The following is a 19,976-nucleotide window of genomic DNA, read 5'->3' on the forward strand; positions in this document are numbered from 1 at the left end:
AGAATGAGCCCTCTTGCGATATTCTAGGACCACTTGGTCGATACGATGACTCCTGGGGAAAAGAAAAAAAAAACAAAAAAAAACACGCACCCGTGATTTGTCTTCTGGCAAAAAATACGAAGTTCCACATTTTCGTAGATAGGAGCTTCAAACTTTTACAATAGAGTTCTCTGATACGCCGAATTCGATGGTCTGATTCTATGACTTTTAGGGGGTGTTTTTTCCCTATTTTCCAAAAAAAGGCAATGTTTCTCGGGCTCATAACTTTTGATGACAAAGGCTAAATTTGATGGAAATTATATATTTAAAATCAGCATAAAAATCTGATTCTTTTGACGTATCCCTTAGTGTCAAAATTCCGAGTTTCGTTTGCTATTGAGCCGGGTCGCTCTTTACTACAGTTCGTTACCACGAACTGTTTGAAAATCGAAAAGACATAAAATATAATTTTTTTCACGAAACAAATTATTTCAATGAAAAATGAACAGTTATAAATTTTAAAGACTTTTTATACAAAACAAGTTTTTCGAAAAAAAGTAAGAACTCCATTAAACCAAAAATATGTAGAAATAAGGTAAAAAAATCTTATAAGCATGAAACTACCACAAATCAACAACATTAAATAAATGAAACCCAAAACGAATAGAAGTTACTATAAATAACCGAGTCAAACTCAAAACGAGCAAAATTTAACATGAATAAGGCTGACAGCCCCCATGCCTTCAGAAGACCAGAACACAACTTTCACTTTACTGAAAACAAAATACATTCAAATGTTTTAACTAAATGTTAGTATGTTTCTTTTAATAAATTGGGAAGGTTCGAAGTCCGTTTGAGGTCTTTTTTGGACGTTAGTTTGCAAAAAGTAGCACGATTCTATTCCATTTTCAAATTTTGAGCAGTATTGAAGCCTGAGGCAATCTTTCTGCCTGAGTAAGGCCTTTCAAAAACAATGGCACCAATTTAAGGATTTTTTGGGAGGGAGGGTAAACACATTTTAAAAATCTAGAGGGGATTTTTTTTAATGAAAATACCGAAAAGGGTATTTTACTATGAAAGTACTAAATAAAAGGTGTTTTCGAACTTAGGGGATGGACAAAAAAAATTTAAGAAAAAATGTCGGTAAAATTATAGCAAATCGTATAACTGGCTTTCGTATAAAGTGAACATACCATTCGATGCCTCTTTTATGCTCTTTACGAATATAATAATCGCTTCTACTACAAATTTAAGCACTTTTTTAGCTTTTAAAAATGACGAATTTTCAAACAATTATGACAGTTCGTATAACTGATGTACCAATAAAGCAAACATACCACTGACGCCTTTTCTTATGTTCCTTATGAATATAATAACCGTTTCTACCACAAATTCAAACTTAAGCACTTTTTAAGCTCTTAAAAATGACGAATTTTCAATTAAAGTACGAGTTATCCGTCGTCTTCGACAAAATAATACTACGTTTTCTCCGCGCCGTTTTCGACAAAATAATACTACATTTTCTCAGTACTAAATTTTTTTTATAAGAAGGTTAGTTTAGGTTAAGCTAGGCTAGATTAAAAAGTGCTTAAATTTAAATTTAAGGTAGAAGCGATTATTATATTCGTAAAGAGCATAAAAAAGGCATCGAGCGGTATATTCACTTTATACGAAAGCCAGTTATACGATTTGCAATAATTTTACCAAAATGTTCTCCTCCTGCCCCCAATTGACACCATTCGCCAAGATCAACAATTCCGAAATTTATTTGCCAAGGGGCGTTTCTTCATATGGAAATCGAAGCTTGTACAGATGAAAACGTTTTATTTTTACACTTGATTTGTACTTTTTAGCTACATAGGTTGCATGCAGATAATTTCTACGCATATTTAGAAAAATCTAAGTCGAATATATGTAAATGTTAAAATGCTGAAGGGAAGCACACCTGACCAGATCGGGTTTGATCGCAGCAAAAACCCCAGGTATCGACCATACCCACATTAATACCTTAAAGGTATATTGCTCCAGGCGATAGCATTATTTTCTTGTCTGCAAGATGACGTCTGACAGTCTCTTCTTATCCGTGATAGTTAAATAATGTAACTTCGTAAAAAATGTTTCTCAAAACCATTGCATTTTTGGTCATCTTCGGCAGTGTGTGCTCCCAACGACCTAATCTTTCGAACAATTTGGATAAATTATTCAGTGTTGCACGGATAGGTACATTAGAAGATTCTAGTCAGTGTCCCTGTTGTTTGAACAATGCCACCGCGGCAGAATGTCAGAGTGGACGTGTTGTGGCCCGTCCTGATTGTGACTGCTGTTTCAGCTGTGCAAACCAAGCAAATGAGCCGTGCGATGGTGTGAATAATTTGTGTGATTCGGATAGAGGTTTGCATTGTGGAACAAGGAGGGTGTGTGAACGTAAGAGCTATCATTTTGTATTTGGCATTTCTAGATTCAGTAGAATTTTATAAGCATATAAGCAAGCATAGCATGTATTAAACACGTAAACTAACCATTGCTGTATTTAATATAAGCTATGCTTTACCCCCCCCCTAATGTGCAAATATATAATAACTCCATAACGGTGATTTATTGGTAATTTTGCAAGAGAGAAAAGATGTTCAAAAAGTCAAAATGTATCTATTAACAATAGTTTCATGATCCAAAACAATTGTTCAGGTAGTAGGAACATTGACCAAAACTACAACAAAAAACATTAGTTAATGAGAAATCAAAATTTTTCAGCCCCACGTCCGGGAGCCTCAACGAAAAAAGGGGGGAACATAGTTAAATAATCTAAAGAAAAAGACAAAAAATAATACAAAAGAGAAAAGAAAAACAAATAAATTAAACTCTTATTTTAATAAACTTCCAAAATACTGCAAACGCGTAATCACAGATAAGACAACGAAAATCTCTAGTATAGCCGATATTTCTCCTCTATAAATTCAGATTGGCAAATGGGATCTATCAAAATAAAAGGTAAATATATCACTGTTCATATTACTGACTTACCAATAAAGTGAACATACCGCTCGATATAATACTTGAGTTACAAATTATGAAAATTATAACAAAGAATTATGGAAGGGGGGCCACCCAGAGCAGATTATATTAAATACGTAATCTAAATTAACCTAACCAAGACAAAATACCAACTAAACATTTACTCTAAATATACCTATAATGTAGTTTTCCCCGAGCTGAAGCTAATTGTCTGGTATAAACACCGTGAAAACCTTGTATTGTCTCATGTTCGTGATATAAGTTGCCGTGTGTGTATTATATAACACATAAGTATCATATTCTTTTCTCTCACATTGATAAAGGCTCTCGGTGAATGCCACTGTAATAAAACAAAATATGATGAAAATACAATACTTTAGTAAAAGAATTAAGAAAACTGCAACAAAGAATTATGGAAGGGGGCCACCCAGAGCAGGTTATATCAAAAACATAACCTAAATTAACCTAGCCAAACCAAAATACTAACTAAATGTTTAATTAAAGTATAGCTATAATGTAGTTCCCCCTAGCTGAAGCTAATTGTCTGGTATAAACACCGCGAAAATCCTGTAATGTCTCATGTTCGCGATACAAGTTGTCGAGTGTGTATTGCAGAACACGTAAGTACCATTTTTTTTTTCTTTTTCCTTTTTCTCCCATTAATGAAGGCTCTCGGATGTGGAATTAAAACATTCAGATTTTTTTTTACTAACTTAAGTTCTGCTGCTATTTTTTATTTATTGCTTTTCATACCGTTCTTTGTCACTGCTTTATTTATATTAAACCATTTTTCCCTCTTAATTTTTCGTAGGCTAGTTTGTTGTGAATGAAATTTCCAGGAACGTATTTAGGGCCTTTACTGTGCTCGGGGGGGGGGAGGGTGATTTTAAGCTCTTTTCTCTGCTCCTGCCCTATTTCTAAGGCTTGTATAGAGGACATGGGCTTAAAAACATAGTTGCACAGATTTGACGTAGTAGGACTTTAAACCGGTCATTTGTTTAATTTATGGATGAGTTCACTATCTGAAAGAAGAACATACCACCTGACACGCTTTTGACTCTCTTTTCAAAGATAATAATTGCTATCCTTGCAAATTCTATTTTAAGCCTTCGAAGGGCCCCTCAAAGTGACACACTGTTCCTTATTGTATTTTTGCCGGTAGAATGATTTAATTCAGGCGTGAATTATTTTTCTCCTTCCCGTGTATCTTGGCAGACGCTAAAATAACTCTTCTTCATTCTAGAGATAAATCAGCAATTCTGAAGTAATTCTGGAGTTACTTTGTGTTGTTTCTTGTTCAGTGCCCCTTTCTTTAGCTGTTCATTTGTCATCTTTGTTTAATTTTCGGTGCTTTAGATACTGAAAATGATACGACCACTCCTGAGAGAAAATGATGTAATTTATGCTCTTAAAATGTGTTTATAAACAGGATGTCAGTCATATGAATTTTGTTTTTCATAAAAAGGCTTTAAACGACTTTTCTCAGCGGTTGCCAATTTTCAAAAAAAAGGAGCCTTTTTAAAAGAAAAAGTTCTAAAAAAATACATAGTTGCTCGTTTAAAGAGCATTCTGGCGTCATTCATAGTGAGATCAATATTCCTGATTACACCCTGCTAAGGCTGGATCGCGAAAACTTGAGGAAGCTCGGCTTTTGGTGGAGGTAGTGTTGCTATGTACCATTAAAATAACATTGCTTTTTTGGCACTTACGATTCCTAGTCATAAGGAGGTCCTTTGGGTGAAAGTAAACCTACCAAACAAATCGTTTGTTATTGATACAGTGTATAACCCACCAATGATAAAAATCACCGACCGATTATCTGGAAGATTGCTTGGAATAATCTGGGGAGATTTCAACATTCATCATTGCCACTGGCTGAAAAGTCGTACGACTGATGGGGAAGGCGCAGCTTTGCTAGACCCGAGTCTTGCTTATGACTTAGATCATCATGGATCATCCTTGCTTGATCTCTTCTTAACTGATCATTCATATTCCAGTTGGATGTCACCAAAGCTTCAGGAACTGATACGACTCCCAATCTCATCCTTAAAAGATGTATCCCTGAATTTGCTGGTCCTCTCGCCTCGCTGTATAGAAAGTGCTTTGTAGCGGGATCATTCCCGAAAGCCTGGAAAACTGCTCATGTGGTCCTTGTTCCTAAGGCAGAGTCCGACCTTACAAATGTAGGATTGTATCGTCCACTAGGTCTGCTGTCCTGTGTAGGTAAAGTTTATGAAAGCGACATTAACAAGACCCTTTACCAATACCTTGAGTCACGTCTGTTGTTGGCAGACACGCAATACAGTTTTCGCAGAAAACAGTCTAAATTAGGCTCTCTGATTGCACAGTACCAAGAGTAGGTTGAGCTTCTTTCTCAGGGGCACGATATTTGCCTTCTCTCCTTTGACATCGCAAAAGTCTTTGATCGTGTATGGCACAAGGGACTTCTTTGCAAACTGAAAGCTTATGGAATTGATGGTCGACTGTTTGAGGTTTAATTTTGCTAAAGAAGGAAATAAATCATTATTTACTTTCCTTATTTTTTTATGTCATTATCTCTAAAATTCAGGAAAACTGTTCGTTTTTTTTAAACTTGACAAAAGCCCTACTCCGTAGGCCTTATTGTGCCCCATCTGTGCTTGTCCAGATATTTAATGAATGGTGATCGTTTCACAACTTTTTGAAAATAATAACTGAGCTGTGAGTAATTTCATAACTTATGGCACTTGCCTCTGGAACTGCGTGGGTATTGTGCAGATATATAATATCGTCGAACCTAAAAATCCTCCTGCATTAATAGTTCTTTAGAGTAACACTAGCCTTATTGGAAAAATATATTACACACAGGCAAAAGCCTTCGGCTTATTGGTGGCAGGAACTAGTAAAGACGAACTACGGTGTCATCACTGTTATCCAATACGCCCTTTAAATTATATTTTATGCACCCTCGCAGATCTGTTGGCCTTTCTCGGTAGCTATTATCTTTGAATTAACCTTCTAACATCTTAGATTGGTACTGAAAGCTTTACTATAACGTCAATAATGGTTGGAGCCTACGAGTATGACGTCATTCTTCTTCTCGCATATAAAGATGCAGATTGTTTGCAAAAAATGAATTTATTTTTAAATAATATGTTTTGGTACTCACAAGAGGCACTAGATATACAATTTCATTCAAAATGAGCCCTTAAATACCTCTCTATGATGTTCTAGTGCCCCGCTAGCAATAAAGGAAAAGGGATGGAAAGAGGAGGACACATCAGTACCGATGCAAAAAAGTGATTTTTTGTTGTTCAGGCCAGGGCGCTGTAAGTTTCCTGCGTATGGTGTTCTGTATGGTTTATTTCCAATGGTATACCCTATTATTATATTGTATCAGATTAATGACGCTTCTTGACTACTAAGATCCCTGCGTCGGCCCTGCGGTGCATTACTGCAGCATGATTCGATCTCTGGGTCCCGTATTACCAAGCTAAGGTCAAACCCACTGCGCCACGACAGGACTGTGAATACCCTATTTTAGGGGTTTCAGGTTATTTTTCAAAATTTTTCATAAATTGGTTTTCAAAACAAATTTTGATACTAAGAGTTTCGCGATTGTAGTTATCATTCATAAATCAATACGAAATGGTAATTTTTTTTTCACTTGCCATTTTTCTTAGTACGTTTTTCAATATTTTGGTCGCTACATGGCCGTGATTCGTTCTTTACTAGTTTGCAGCTGCCGCTACACCCATGAACTGTAAAGCTCAAATTCTGAAGTCAATTTTTTCGAAATCCTCTATTTGCAGGAGGACAATTTTGCTCTCAAGAGAAAAACGCTGATGGCTTTTCGTGGTCATTTGAGAAGAAGTACGCTGTTCACAAAACATTGTCTTCTACATTATTTATGGATCACCGCAAATAGTTCTGATTTTGAAACCACTTTCACTATTATAATTAACTTGTCCATTTTCAATGTTGAATGTTAGCGGTATTCACAATAAATACTGAAATTTTTGTGGCCGAAGCTGGCAGGGGGCTCAAATTTGCTGCTCTGTCGGAAGGTCCTTTTTTCGCCTTTCCTTTCCATTCAGTTTGATAGCACTGGTAGAACTTAAATAGTTCAGAGCAGTATAGTTAATCTTCGATAGAGCAATTACATTTTTCATATTATCTCAAAAGTGTACAACGGATTCAAAGCAGAAGAACAAATGTTCAGAATACAAATATCATGGGCGTACATAAGAAGAAGAGGGGCACTTGTCCCCTTTTGCCTAGATTTTATATGAAAATCTGTCTTATTTAAATAGAAAACAATAACAACAGTTCGTTGTAACGAGCTATAAGTATTGAGCGACACGGCTCAATAGAAACCGAAATTCTGAAGAATTGAATTTTGATATCAATAAATACATAAAAAAGAATTGGCTTATTATGCTGCTTCCAAATTTATTGAGCTTAGTGCTACCCAAAAAAGGATAAAAGCCTTAGAAAATTAGCCTGGTTTTTGAAAAAGGGAGAAACACCCCACTAAAAGTCATAGAATCTTAATGAAAATCCTACCATCAGATTTAGCATATCAGAAAACTCTACTGTAGAGGTTTCATGCTCCTATTTGCACAAATATAGAATTTTTGTCAGAAGAAAATCATGAATATATGTTTTTTTTTTTATTGAGAGGTGATCGTATCGAGCCAGTTGTCGTAAACGTCGGGAGAGGGCTCATTATAAAGGAAAATAATAGTTCTAGTGCCCCTCTTAATATACCAAAAGATCGGAGGCACCTATCGCTCTTCTACGCCCCTTTTATTTCCCAAAAATCATCCGAACAAAATTTTGAGATGTTCATTTGTTCAGCATAGTTGAGAAGTCCCAAAACTGTTCCTCTGGAGATAATATCACCCCCTCCCCCAGCCCTATGGGATAGACCCTTAACTTATAAAATTTGCCGGTTACGTGTATTATTTCCTATTGGGAAGTTTGCAAACAGTTTTCGGGATGGTGGTTCGTGCTTGAGATGGGCTTCCATGGGGTCAATTTTCCATGTGAAGGAATATTTTCGGGAGTTAAGTTTCCAGGGAAATTTTACACAGGTGGGATTTTGAGAATTCTCATACCAAGTTCTTTTTATGTGTGTTACTTTATTGTTGCCTACTCAATTTTTTATTTGGAGATATTCCTGGGGAATTGTCGGAAGGAAATTTTCAGTGTTTGGATTTCCGGGAAATAATTTCCACCAAAGGAGGGATTTCCTGAGTGATTGGAAAAACGATTAGAACTTAAAATCTTTTTCAAATGAAAGTATACTAAGGAGAATTTCAGGCTGAATCTTCAGCAGGAAATTTTACGGAGGGGGGGAATTTTCAGTAAAGATAAAGGGGGTGTAGATGGGAGGAACTAGATGATGAGTCATATTTACTGGCATTATTTGAATAACCATCAGAAATTAGACGAAAAAAAAAGTTTTCTTCAATTGAAATTAAGGAGCAACATTGAAACTAAAAAAAAAAAATTATTCCCTGTATGAAGGAGCTGCCCCACTCCTCAATACCTTGCTCTTTACGCTAAAGTTTGACGGTTTGTCCCAATTTTTAAGGGCGACTTCCGAAACACAAGGGCAGTTTAATTACGCAAACCCCTTCATATACGATATAATTTCCGTTCGTTTTGAGCTTTAATATTGCTCCTTACTTTCAATTGAAAAAATTTTTGTGTTTTTTAGTCCCTCTAAAAGTCCGATTCTTTTTCTTTGTTTTGTAAATCAATATTCTTAGGCAACTTTATCTTATTAAACGATTTAAATAAAACGGCAATAGAAAACTACGTTCAAAAAAAAAAAAAAATACTGGCACTCAGGGCCATTTCAATAATTTTTCGAGCCCTGCGTACGTGTTTGTACAGAACTCACAGCTGACTGAATTTTTGGTTTCATCTTCCCCTGCTTTTGTCTTGTTTTTTAATGTTGATCCTTTATCCCAGTTTTAAAACAAGAACGTATCTCTTGTGCGTCCATTAACGTTTGAACGTTTCTTTTTAGAATGGACTTTTATTTACTTGAATTTTAGAGTCGTTTGCCCAACAGTTAGGATTACTAGTACGTAAAACACATGTGTACTCTGCAAAATATCGGTCTAAGAAGGTTCTTTGAAGACGAAGGCAATAATACTAAGTAAACAATTGAGCGTTCTGTAGATATTCGGCTAAACACCATTTCCTCTCTAATAAAAACTTTTGACCTTTCTCTGCAAATATTTGATGCAGCTACGTAACATTACCGGTTTCTTCTTAAAGATTTATCCGTCAACTTCACTAAAAATTAGATTTTTTAGGTTTTGACTTTTTTTACGTAAAAAAGAAAAATATATCCCTGACAGTAGGCTATACATAGGAAACTTTTAGAACCCCTGGGTTATTGGCATTTAGCTACGAGTACCTTCCGAGGGAAGTTTTTTTGGGTGGGAGGAACTAGCGGATGCGCCAAATTTACTGGTATTTGTTTTAGTAACGATCTGAAATTAAACAAAAAAAAAGTTTTTTCAACTGAAAGTAAGGAGCAACACGTCTTGGCAGAGGAGGGGTTACGGCTGTAGATAGGCTCTCATTTTTACTTACTTTATGAACGTTATGGAAATCTATGCCACAGCTCTTTCCCGCAATGGTGATCTTTAACTTGTCTTGTTTCGCAGAGGAGGTGTTACGACTGTAGGAAGGCCCTCATTTTACTTAGTTTATGAACATTATTGAAAATCCATGCCATAGCTCTTTCTAGGTGTTCTTGATAGTTTTCTCATAAACTTGGAACAGTACGATATGAATTAGAGAAGTGCAATTGGCTTTCGACCTTTGAATCTTGGAAAACACGGAAGTGCTTCAGGATGTTCAATATCTGCAAACTTTTCAGTAGCTGCGTTAAGTATAGTAATTTAAGCATTAGACTAGGAGAACATTGACACCACTTTGCTTTTATACGGGCAAAAACAATGGTTCCTAATGTCTCTAATTTATGAAGAAAGCCCTTATCTAGTCAAGAGGATATTGCCACAAAAGCCTCAAGAAGTGTGAAAAATTAGTTTGAGATTTATGCTTCCAAATTACTCGTTGCGTAATTTAGGCATGTCTTAAAGTTTTGTCATGTTGCTTAAAAAATGCTGAGAAAATGAGGCTACTAATGAATAATATAATTTATTTCATGAGGCGCACTTTTATTTGGGGCAAAGTTTTTGAATATGAGTCGATTTTACTCCCTGGGCCCTGTCTCCGATGTTTTTCAGAAATGATGTTCCTCGGGGAGCGTTAATTTTTTAGAAAGACGAAAATACAAATATCTTGTCAAAACCCAGAGCTTTGAGAGGAGTCTGCTTCACCCCCCTCCCCCCCCAAAAAAAATGCCTGATTGACATACACTTTCTAAATACTTCAGTGATAGACATTTCGAGGTAGCACTTACCCTCTGTATATTTTGCCCCCACCTACAGTATTTCCAAACAGTTTTTTGGTAGTTTTTTTATTAAAAATTCAGTTTTTGGTACTTTTATTGAAAAAGTTAAGAAAAACCAAATTGCCCCCCCCCCCTTAAACTATGAAAAACATGTTTTCCTGACATTTTCTTTAACACTGGCTATGAAGCGTAAGGAAAACCAGTAAAGTGCAACCCAGTGAAAACAGAAAGCATACCTCTCTTTAGTTGAAATAAAAGAAGGAAACCATAAATCTTTACTAAATACGTTTTACCATAAAACTTGTAACTTGTAGAATTTCTAAAAATGTTGCATTGGTTTGAAAATGAAGGTGATTAGAACAAATTCATATAGCATTAATCGGGCAAGAAAACCTATGGCAAGAAAACCTATTCTCTACTTACAGTTCGCTGATTTCTCCATAAGAAATTTTCCATATACTAAATTTGCATTTAGATTTTTTTTTTCCCTGTCTCTTAGTACGCCTGTGCACTGTGTGCAAACGAGCACTCTACCCAGAAAGAGAAAGGTATCATTTGGCCAAGGGTCTTTAGCTAAAAGTGCCTTTGGAATGCTGAAGGTAAAACCGTAAATAGCGACGAAGACCACACTGCCTTTCCATCATAAACACAAATAAGAAGTAGAACAATAAGGAATTTTTTCATAAGACAGTGGAACTTTAATCTTCAATAAATATTTCGACCCTATAAACAAGGGCCATCCTCAGCAAAACAACAAATGAAAATATAAAAGAAACTTACATTAGAATACGACCATTAAAACTTAAAAAAATTTAAATAGTCCAGCGTATAGACGCTATTATATATATAATGTGAAAACAGTCATAGCATCCTTACTTCAGGGAAGTTCAACCAGGACTGATGCATAAAGTGAGCTGAAAAGAGGCAATTCATTCGAGTGAAATAAAAATAAGCACTGGAAGTGTGTTCTTTACTGCCTCCCATGAAGCTTCTACTTCCTTTAAGTCTTTTCTTGTGTTCTCGCCCATGACATTCGAGGATGATCCGAGCCGGTCTTAATTTTTTTTTCTGCAAAAATAAATTTGGAAAACAACGAAATTGCCCCCCTCCCTGAAGATTTTCAAAAAATATTTCATCCATGCCCTCCTATATTTTCTTGAATTGGCGCCATAGATCGAACCACATTTTTCGCACAGCTTTTTGCTTGACATACTAAAACGAACACCTAAAACAATCGTTAGATCAATCCTCCATAAAACGTCTAACATGCCTTCCTCAACTTTCCAAAGCAACCCTATTTAAGAGCCACACTTGATCTTGGTTTCTAGTATGCTGAACTTTTATTTGAAACTTCATCTACCACAGAGAGCCCTTAAGCGTTGGTTGTGAGTATTGGCATATTGCATGCTACTGGGTAGGGTACACTGGGAGAATATGACGAGGATATCACGGAAGGTAACTGTGCTTACCTCCTTTGTGGGGATTATGGGAATGGACTGAAACATTTTTGATTAATTCCTAAGGCTTAGAGAATTCAAGGAAAAAATTTATTCGAGGGATGTATAGAGAAAGGTGTGGGGACGCAGAAGACAATGATATAAATTTGTTAAGTGTTATTTGTTTTGTGTGTGTTTGGTGTTGTGTATATGGCCGCTTGCTTTTAAGCACATTTATAAATACTAATGTTAGTTATAAAATTTATTTCAATATTTTCCCAATTTTTCTTAGTTGAGGAAAAATGCCCGTGTACTATTCTACTCTTTACATCTTCACTGCCACAATCATCCTTACTAACAATGCTACCTAGGTAAATAAAACTATCTATTCTGTCAGTTTTCTCGGTACCTAAAATCTCCCATTTTTCGTTATTGCTTATTTTAATGACTTCGTGTTCATAACATCGATCCAATTCCATACCGATCCAACTAATAAAGCTTCCTATCTTTAAAGCAGTAATATTTTATTCTCGTACAAATCATCGATCACTTTAACGTACTCATCTGGAGTAGTATATAACGATATGTTCTTCACTGAAGCTTTTCTGAGGAGTTTGGTAAATCAAGCTCTCCACGATTGCTAATCAGATTGTGAAAGGTTAGCCAATGCAAAGCTAAACCATTCCATACCTCATCATCTCTTGATCAAATAAGTATCAGCAGGCTGAGAAATTTGTTTCCTTTTGAAATCAAGTTAATGCCTATAAAATTAAACTTTCACTCTGTTTATAATCTGGTCACTTGTATTAAATAGATCTAAGGACCAAGGGGCAGGCACACAAACAGAGTCCAGATCTCAAAATTAAGCTTTCTTAAAGAGGGCTTAGCAGTAGGTCACTTCGCCTTTATCGAAAATTATACTAATTATTTTCAGCATTTTATCTTCAACATTGAATCAACCCTGTTTTAAAAACTTATTTTTCGATCTTTTTAATATCGTCTCTACCTCCTTCTTGCTTAATGAATCTTCTTCCACTTGCAAATTAAACAAAACTATACCAGTATTTTCTATATTATTTCTCACGACTTGGTTTAAAAGCGCCAGAAAAAGTAGAAACCATTTGGCGGAACACATTTATGGAATGGCTGATCAGAACTGGGTCGTAAGAAACACCAAGGTAACGTTAGGACAAAAAAACTACAGCTTAGCCAAAATACTAGAAATTAGGATATTAAAAAGGTGGGAGATAAGATCCCATCCTGCCTTACTCCTTCTCGCAAATTTAGAGTAGCATATGGTTTTGTCACAATAACTTTTAAAATAGAGCAAGAGTGCGCAGACTATATTCCAAACCATTTTTTCTTGCAAAAAAAAAATCCCTAGAAAAATGATACTTCTTTAGTTTCTTTAGATCAATTGTTTTTTACTTTTTAGCTCAAGAGTCGTGTCGAAGCGACCGTGATTGTTCTAGTGACAAGCTGTGTTTCGGAGGCGCGTGTGCTAATCCTTGCAAGCTATTTAACCCATGTGCTCGATCTCTGCCCTCTGGCATATGTACAACCAGAGACCATAGACCGGTGTGTTCTTGTGCAAAGGGCTTTGAAAACCGAGGAGGAGTGTGCATAAGTAGTAAGTCTATTCTTTTTATTGCTGTCATCTAATAAAAATTTGAACTAATTCACCAAGTCACCCTAAATCGTTCTTGAAGAAGGAAATTTGGATTGGTTTTGGGTATATATTGAAAGATCAAATATTCATCTTGGCTTTTCTTCAAATCGTAGAGATATATTCTTAGTAGCTGTATTATACTAATTTACTAAAGTTCCACGCTACAGCTAGTGCTCTTTCACCTAGATTTTTCATCGATTAAAACACATTTTGCCACTAACTGTGTATTAAAAACAGCGTATTAAAATACTGCATTAAAGAATTGTTAGTTAGCAGCAAACAATATAATGTGAGCATTGTTCTGCTGAACTTTTTAGGGAAGGGGTTGTCACAGTTCTCTCTTCGATGCATTTCAAGTTAGACTTAATTCTGGAAGATAAAAGAGGCAAAAAATGATTTTAAGAAAGAAATCAAATATGCAAGCCGGTTGCATAAAATCTCTGAGAGATCTGATCAACCTCAGCTATTTTATTTCCTAAAGGAAAATAATCACTTGTACTGGTGGATTTATCAACGTTGAGGGAGGAGAAAATGGGGGTAAAAGGATTTTTTGGTAGGGATCGGGGTTTCAACGGGGTGGGGGCATTGGACTCACTAGATTTTGCACTTTCTCTAGTTTGTGAAAAATACCCTTTGTTTGGTTATATTCATTGAGACCTTCGGTTTGAATTTTCACTGAAAAAACTTGAAAAACAACAAAATCGCCTCCTGAGACTTTTAAGAATACTCTCGCCCCATCTCTTTTCACCGTGAAATAGTGCCAATTGCTAGGGAGGATGTTGAAACTATCAAAATTATTTTTAGGGCCAACGTTTTTAATTTCTCACATTGCAACAACAGGTAAATGCAACAACAGGTGAAAAGCCAAAGTTATTTGGTTAAACCCATAGAATTAAAGCACAGTTTTTAACACGAAATCATACTGCAATAATATTTTTTCTCTCCTTGCTATCAAACAGTTCGTGGTAACGAACTGTAGTAAGGATCAATCTGGCTCAAGAGTAACCAAAACTCCTAAAAACGGAATTTTGATACCAATATATACATTAAAAGAATTAGACTTTTAAGCTGATTTTAAAAATATAAGTTTTATCAAGTTTAATTGATGACAAAGATCAAAAGCCAAAATCAAAACCTGGATTAATTCAAAAACGTTCAGAAATTAAATAAAAAAAACAAAACAAGTTTTATCAACTGAAAGTAAGTAGTAACACTAAAACTTAAAACGAACAGAAATTATTACGTATATGAGGGGGTTCGTCCCCTCCTCAATACCTCGCTCTTTATGCTAAAGTAATTATAGTAATTTCAAAAAAGCTATTTATTCTAATTAAATGACCTTTGTGATTCAGGGGTCATTCTTAAAGAACTGAAACAAAATTCGAACTTTAGTATAAAAAGCGAGGTATTGACGAGGGAGCAAACCCCCTCATATACATAATAAAAATATAAGAATATAGAAGTTCGTTAAGCTAAAAGTTCTAGTGGCCTTTTTAAGTAAAAAAAAATCGGAGGGCAACTAGGCCCTCTTTCCCGTCCCTTTTTTCTCAAAATCGTCCCATTTTGGGACTTTTGAAGGCCATTTAGCCAAAAAAGGCAAAATTAATATGCATTTTTTTTTTATTATTCATATCCGGTGAGCCAAAATCAAAACCTGCATTAATTCAAAAACGTCTAGGAATTAAATAAAAAAAAAAGTTTTTTTAACTGAAAGTAAGAAGCGACATTAAAACTTAAAACAAACATACATTATTCCGTGTATAAACAAGGCTGTCCCCTCCTCAACGTCCCGCTCTTTACGCTAAAGTTTGACTCTTTCTCACAACTGTACTTTTTAAAACAATAAAAAACTTTAGCGTAAAGAGCGGGGCATTAAGGAGGGGACAGCCCCTTTCATATACGGAATAATTTCTGTTCGTTTTACGTTTCAATGTCGCTCCTTACTTCCGGTTAATAAAACTTGTTTTTTTTTTCTTAATTGCGTGTAAGAAATAAATACACGCCTATGTCTTCTTGAAAAGAAATTTGGTGGCTCTTTAACCATAATCTTTTGAAGCGTTTTCTGGATTTATTTACGGAATTATCATTTTAAAAAGACCGATAATTAAAATAGACTATTTGAAAATTATTAATAAACGAATCGTTTATATTTCAAGTTGAAATTACCAACAACGTAGTTCAACCAAATGTGGGACTACAAGGTACTCCTACATGGTTCCAATGTTGACCGATTTTGCAATACTGGAAGATAGACAAAGTAATTAATAATACTACATGCTTAATTAAAAAGAAAAAGCAACGATGTATATGGTCTTCTGTGAGAACAAACCAAAAAATTTTGCAAGTATTCCCAAAAATAAGACTACAAGTCAGATTATCCTACCCCCTCTGCACCCAAAAAAAAATTTATCGAAAAATTACAGCCACATCCCACTGCTGTAAGACTAAACAGGGTCATCAAGACAACGTCTGAAAATTTTACACCCTTTTAATCAAACTCGCTGACTGAATGCATATTGACATATAGGCTAATCTCCTGGCTTCAGGCTTCAAATATCCGGTGTCTAATGTCATACAACCATTTAGATAATTGAAGATTATGGATTTAATCTGGTTGGAGTTAAGACCATGTATCAATTGAATACAGTGTGTAGATGATTCATTTCATCTTGATGAAACGAGGTGGCTAAACGGCCAACTTATTGCCCTTTGTTTTTTACGTATTGTCCAGCAGGCACCCTTCTTCGTGGGTACTTGGGATTATGTAGTTTGTTCTTGCTAATGCTAAGGCACTTCTGATGGCTTTATTGAAGTCGTGACGGCCAATCGCAGGGCATAAAATCTTGTTATTTTTTTTTTACAAACGGTAGTGGGAGCTTGTGTAGTGCTTCAAAAATGTTTCGAGGATAAAGCACAGAGCGATTATAACGTTGTCTTTTTATGCTTGATAAAACTGTTGAATATTAGTTCTGTTCCAAGCAATATTCAACCAGCCAAAACTACAAAACGGTCAAGAAAACCCATAAAAATGTTTTGGTTATAAAGTAGAAGTGTTGTTTTTTCACGGCTCAGCAAAAAGCCAACAGCAACAGTATTCTAAACTAACTCTTAATAGGTTCAACGTGATCTCGTGGACATAATTACACATTCTTCTTGGAGGGGGGTGACTCACGTCGTAAAACATTCTTATATTCACATTTAATGGTTTTTCAAGATGGTCAATATATCTTCTACGAAAAGCAGATTTTTATGGCACTTGGTATTAACCAAGTGACATATAGCAGTCGCCAATTCTGTCGGTCTGTCGGTCTGTCGGTCTGTCTGTCCCGGTTTTGCTACTTTAGGCACTTCCAGGTAAGCTAGGACGATGAAATTTGGCAAGCGTATCAGGGACCGCACCAGATTAAATTAGAAATAGTCGTTTTCCCCCCCGATTTGACCATCTGGGGGGGAGTGGGGGCCCGGTTAATTCGCAAAAAATAGAAAAAATGAAGTATTTTTAACTTATCAGCGGGTATTTGGATCTTAATGAAATTTCATGTTTGGAATGATATTGTGTCTTAGAGCTCTTATTTTAAATCCCGACCGGATCTGATGACATTGGGGGGAGTCGGAGGGGGAAAACCTAAAGTCCCGGTTTTGCTACTTTAGGCACTTCCAGGTAAGCTAGGACGATGAAATTTGGCAAGCGTATCAGGGACCGGACCAGATTAAATTAGAAATAGTCGTTTTCCTGATTTGACCATCTGGGGGGGGGGAGTAGGGCGGCCGGTTAATTCGGAAAAATAGAAAAAATGAAGTATTTTTAACTTATGAGCGGGTGATTGGATCTTAATGAAATTTGATGTTTGGAATGATATTGTGTCTCAGAGCTCTTATTTTAAATCCCGACTGGGTCTGATGACATTGGGGGGAGTTGGAGGGGGAAACCTAAAATCTTGGAAAACACTTAGAGTAGAGGGATCGGGATGAAACTTGATGGGAAAAATAAGCGCAAGTCCTAGATACATGATTGACATAATCGGAACTTATTTGTTCTCTTTGGGGTAGTTGGGGGGGGGGGAGTAAGTCTTAAAAATTAGAAAATGAGGTATTTTCAACTTGCGAACGGGTGATCGGATCTCAATGAAATTTGATGTTTAGAAGGATATCGTGTCTTAGAGCTCTTATTTTAAATCCCGACCAGATCTTGTGATGGGGGCGGGGAGTTGGGAGGGGGAACCTAAAACTTGGAAAACACTTAGAGTGGAGGGATCGGGATGAAACATGGTGGGAAAAATAAACACAAGTCCTAGATAGATGATTGACATAAACGGAACGGATCCGCTCTCTTTTGGGTAGTTGGGGGGGGGGGGTTAATTCTGAAAAATTAGAAAAAAATGAGGTATTTTTAACTTACGAACGGGTGATTGGATCTCCATGAAATTTGATTTTTAGAAGGATATCGTGGCTCAAAGCTCTTATTTTAAATCCTGACCGGATCTGGTGACATTGGGGGAAGTTTGGGGTGGGGAGACCTAAAATGATGGGAAACGCTTAGATTGGAGGGATTGGGATGAAACTTGGTTGGAAAAATAAGCAAAAGTCTTGCATACGTAATTTACATAATTGGAACGGATCCGCTCAATTGCGGGGGGGGGGGGGTAATTCTGAAAAATAAGAAAAATAACGTATTTTTAACTTACGAAGGAGTGATCGGATCTTCATGAAACTTCATATTTAGAAGGACCTCGTAACTCTGATATCTTATTTTAAATCTCAACCGGATCAAACGTAATTGGGGGGGGGGGGCAGTTGGGGGGACCGGAAATCTTAGAAAATACTTAAAGCGGTGAGATCAGGATGAAACTGGATGGGAAGAATAGAAACCTGTCTAAGATACGTGACTGACATAACTGGACCGGATCTGCTCTCTTTGGTGGAATTGGGAGGGGGGAGGTAATTTTGAAAATTGAGGTATTTGTAACTTACGAAAGGGTGACCAGATCTTAATGAAATTTGATATTTAGAAGGATCTTGTGCTATAAAGTTTAACTTTAGGTTCTGACCTTCTCACAAGTGCCAAATGAGCTCTTGGCTCTTGGCTCTTCCGACCTCGTACCATATGAGCTCTCGGCTCTTCCGACCTCGTCCAAATGAGCTCTTGGCTCTTCCGACCTCGTACCATATGAGCTCTCGGCTCTTCCGACCTCGTCACAAGTGCCATATGACGCTCTTAGCTCTTGTTTTAGAAGGAGATGTTACCCTTCTTGCTGTCTACTACGGTTACGCCTACTCTTAAAGCTCCTGTTTCTAAAAAAACAAACTAATCGAGTTCTTTGAAAAATATGATTATTTAAATGATAAGTATTAATAAAAGCAAAGAAGAAAAAAACAAATTGCTTAGTAATTACGATTATTTTGAAGCCTTTAGATTGCTTTATTTGAGTATATATATGCTCCGCGAGTTAATGTACAGGGCCCGCAGATTAAATTCAGTAGGTCTCTAGATACCAGTTGGGCCTACGTCAGTGGGCGAACCTGGGCAATTGTTAAGTACGGTCAAAAAAAAAAACAACAAAAAAACAACACGGTATTAGACTTTACAGTCCCTACCGGCGGTGCTGATCTCCGTTTCTTGGATCTTCAGCCAGGAAGTGCAATGGGGGGTTGGGGGCCAACCATCCTGTGCTTTCGCACACCCTCCTGTTTACCTTCCCCAGATTTCTCCAGATACCCATTTAAAGCTGGGTCGACTCTGGCTAAGCTTACAGAGTCACGCCACTGACTCCCGTCCCAAACTGAACAATTGGGTACACTGGGATTCGAACCCGTGTCCTTTCAGACAAAGGATCCCAAATCCAGCGCACCAACCGACTCGGCTAGTACGGCGCTGATACGGTCCTGATAGCTGAAAATAATATTTTTATTAGGCAAATGAGGGAATACTTTGGTATAGCTCGTAAAACACTTATTAGTTACTTGCTTTTGTTATAACAAATAAATTTAATTTTTAAGAACCTTTGATTATACTTAATTTTTCCAAATGTATATTACTTATATTCCTAGTTACTATAGGAATTTTGAACCTATTTACTTTTTTTTGTAACGCTTTTGACTTAATTTATATTTTTGTTTATTGTGTTTTTACCCTGGTACTTGTGTATTATACCATCAACAGTTCAGTTAACACTGTGTAAAACTCGAGAACAAACCGGTTTTATCTGTCTGTATTAAGAAACAATTAGCTTACGCTCAGTGGAAAACAAGTGGCGGGTGACAGAATACATTGGAATTATATAATTTGTGCTATATATTTGCACATTAGGGGGGCTGGGTTACCTCCTCCTCCACGTAATGTGCAAATATATAGCCCAAATTTGTTTCCAACGTACTATATTTTCATCATGTTTTGGTATTTTTCATTAGGATTAACCTAATTTCACTTCTTAAGTGTTGGTCGTATAATTCATAAGTGCCT

General features: G+C 36.3%; 1 protein-coding gene across 1 annotated transcript in view; it reads left to right on the forward strand.

The window, feature by feature from the left end:
* Positions 1–2,042: 2,042 nt before the first annotated feature.
* The window catches only part of LOC136029405 (putative epidermal cell surface receptor), a 56,904-nt gene continuing 38,970 nt past the window's right edge, over positions 2,043–19,976 (forward strand). Inside the window, exons 1-2 of the mRNA XM_065707770.1 lie at positions 2,043–2,403; positions 13,283–13,477. The gene's annotated coding sequence lies outside the window, so the exon portion shown is untranslated. The remainder of the gene's footprint in view (positions 2,404–13,282; positions 13,478–19,976) is intronic.

The sequence above is a fragment of the Artemia franciscana genome, chromosome 7, assembly GCF_032884065.1.
Source record: "Artemia franciscana chromosome 7, ASM3288406v1, whole genome shotgun sequence".
Lineage (NCBI taxonomy): Eukaryota > Metazoa > Arthropoda > Branchiopoda > Anostraca > Artemiidae > Artemia > Artemia franciscana.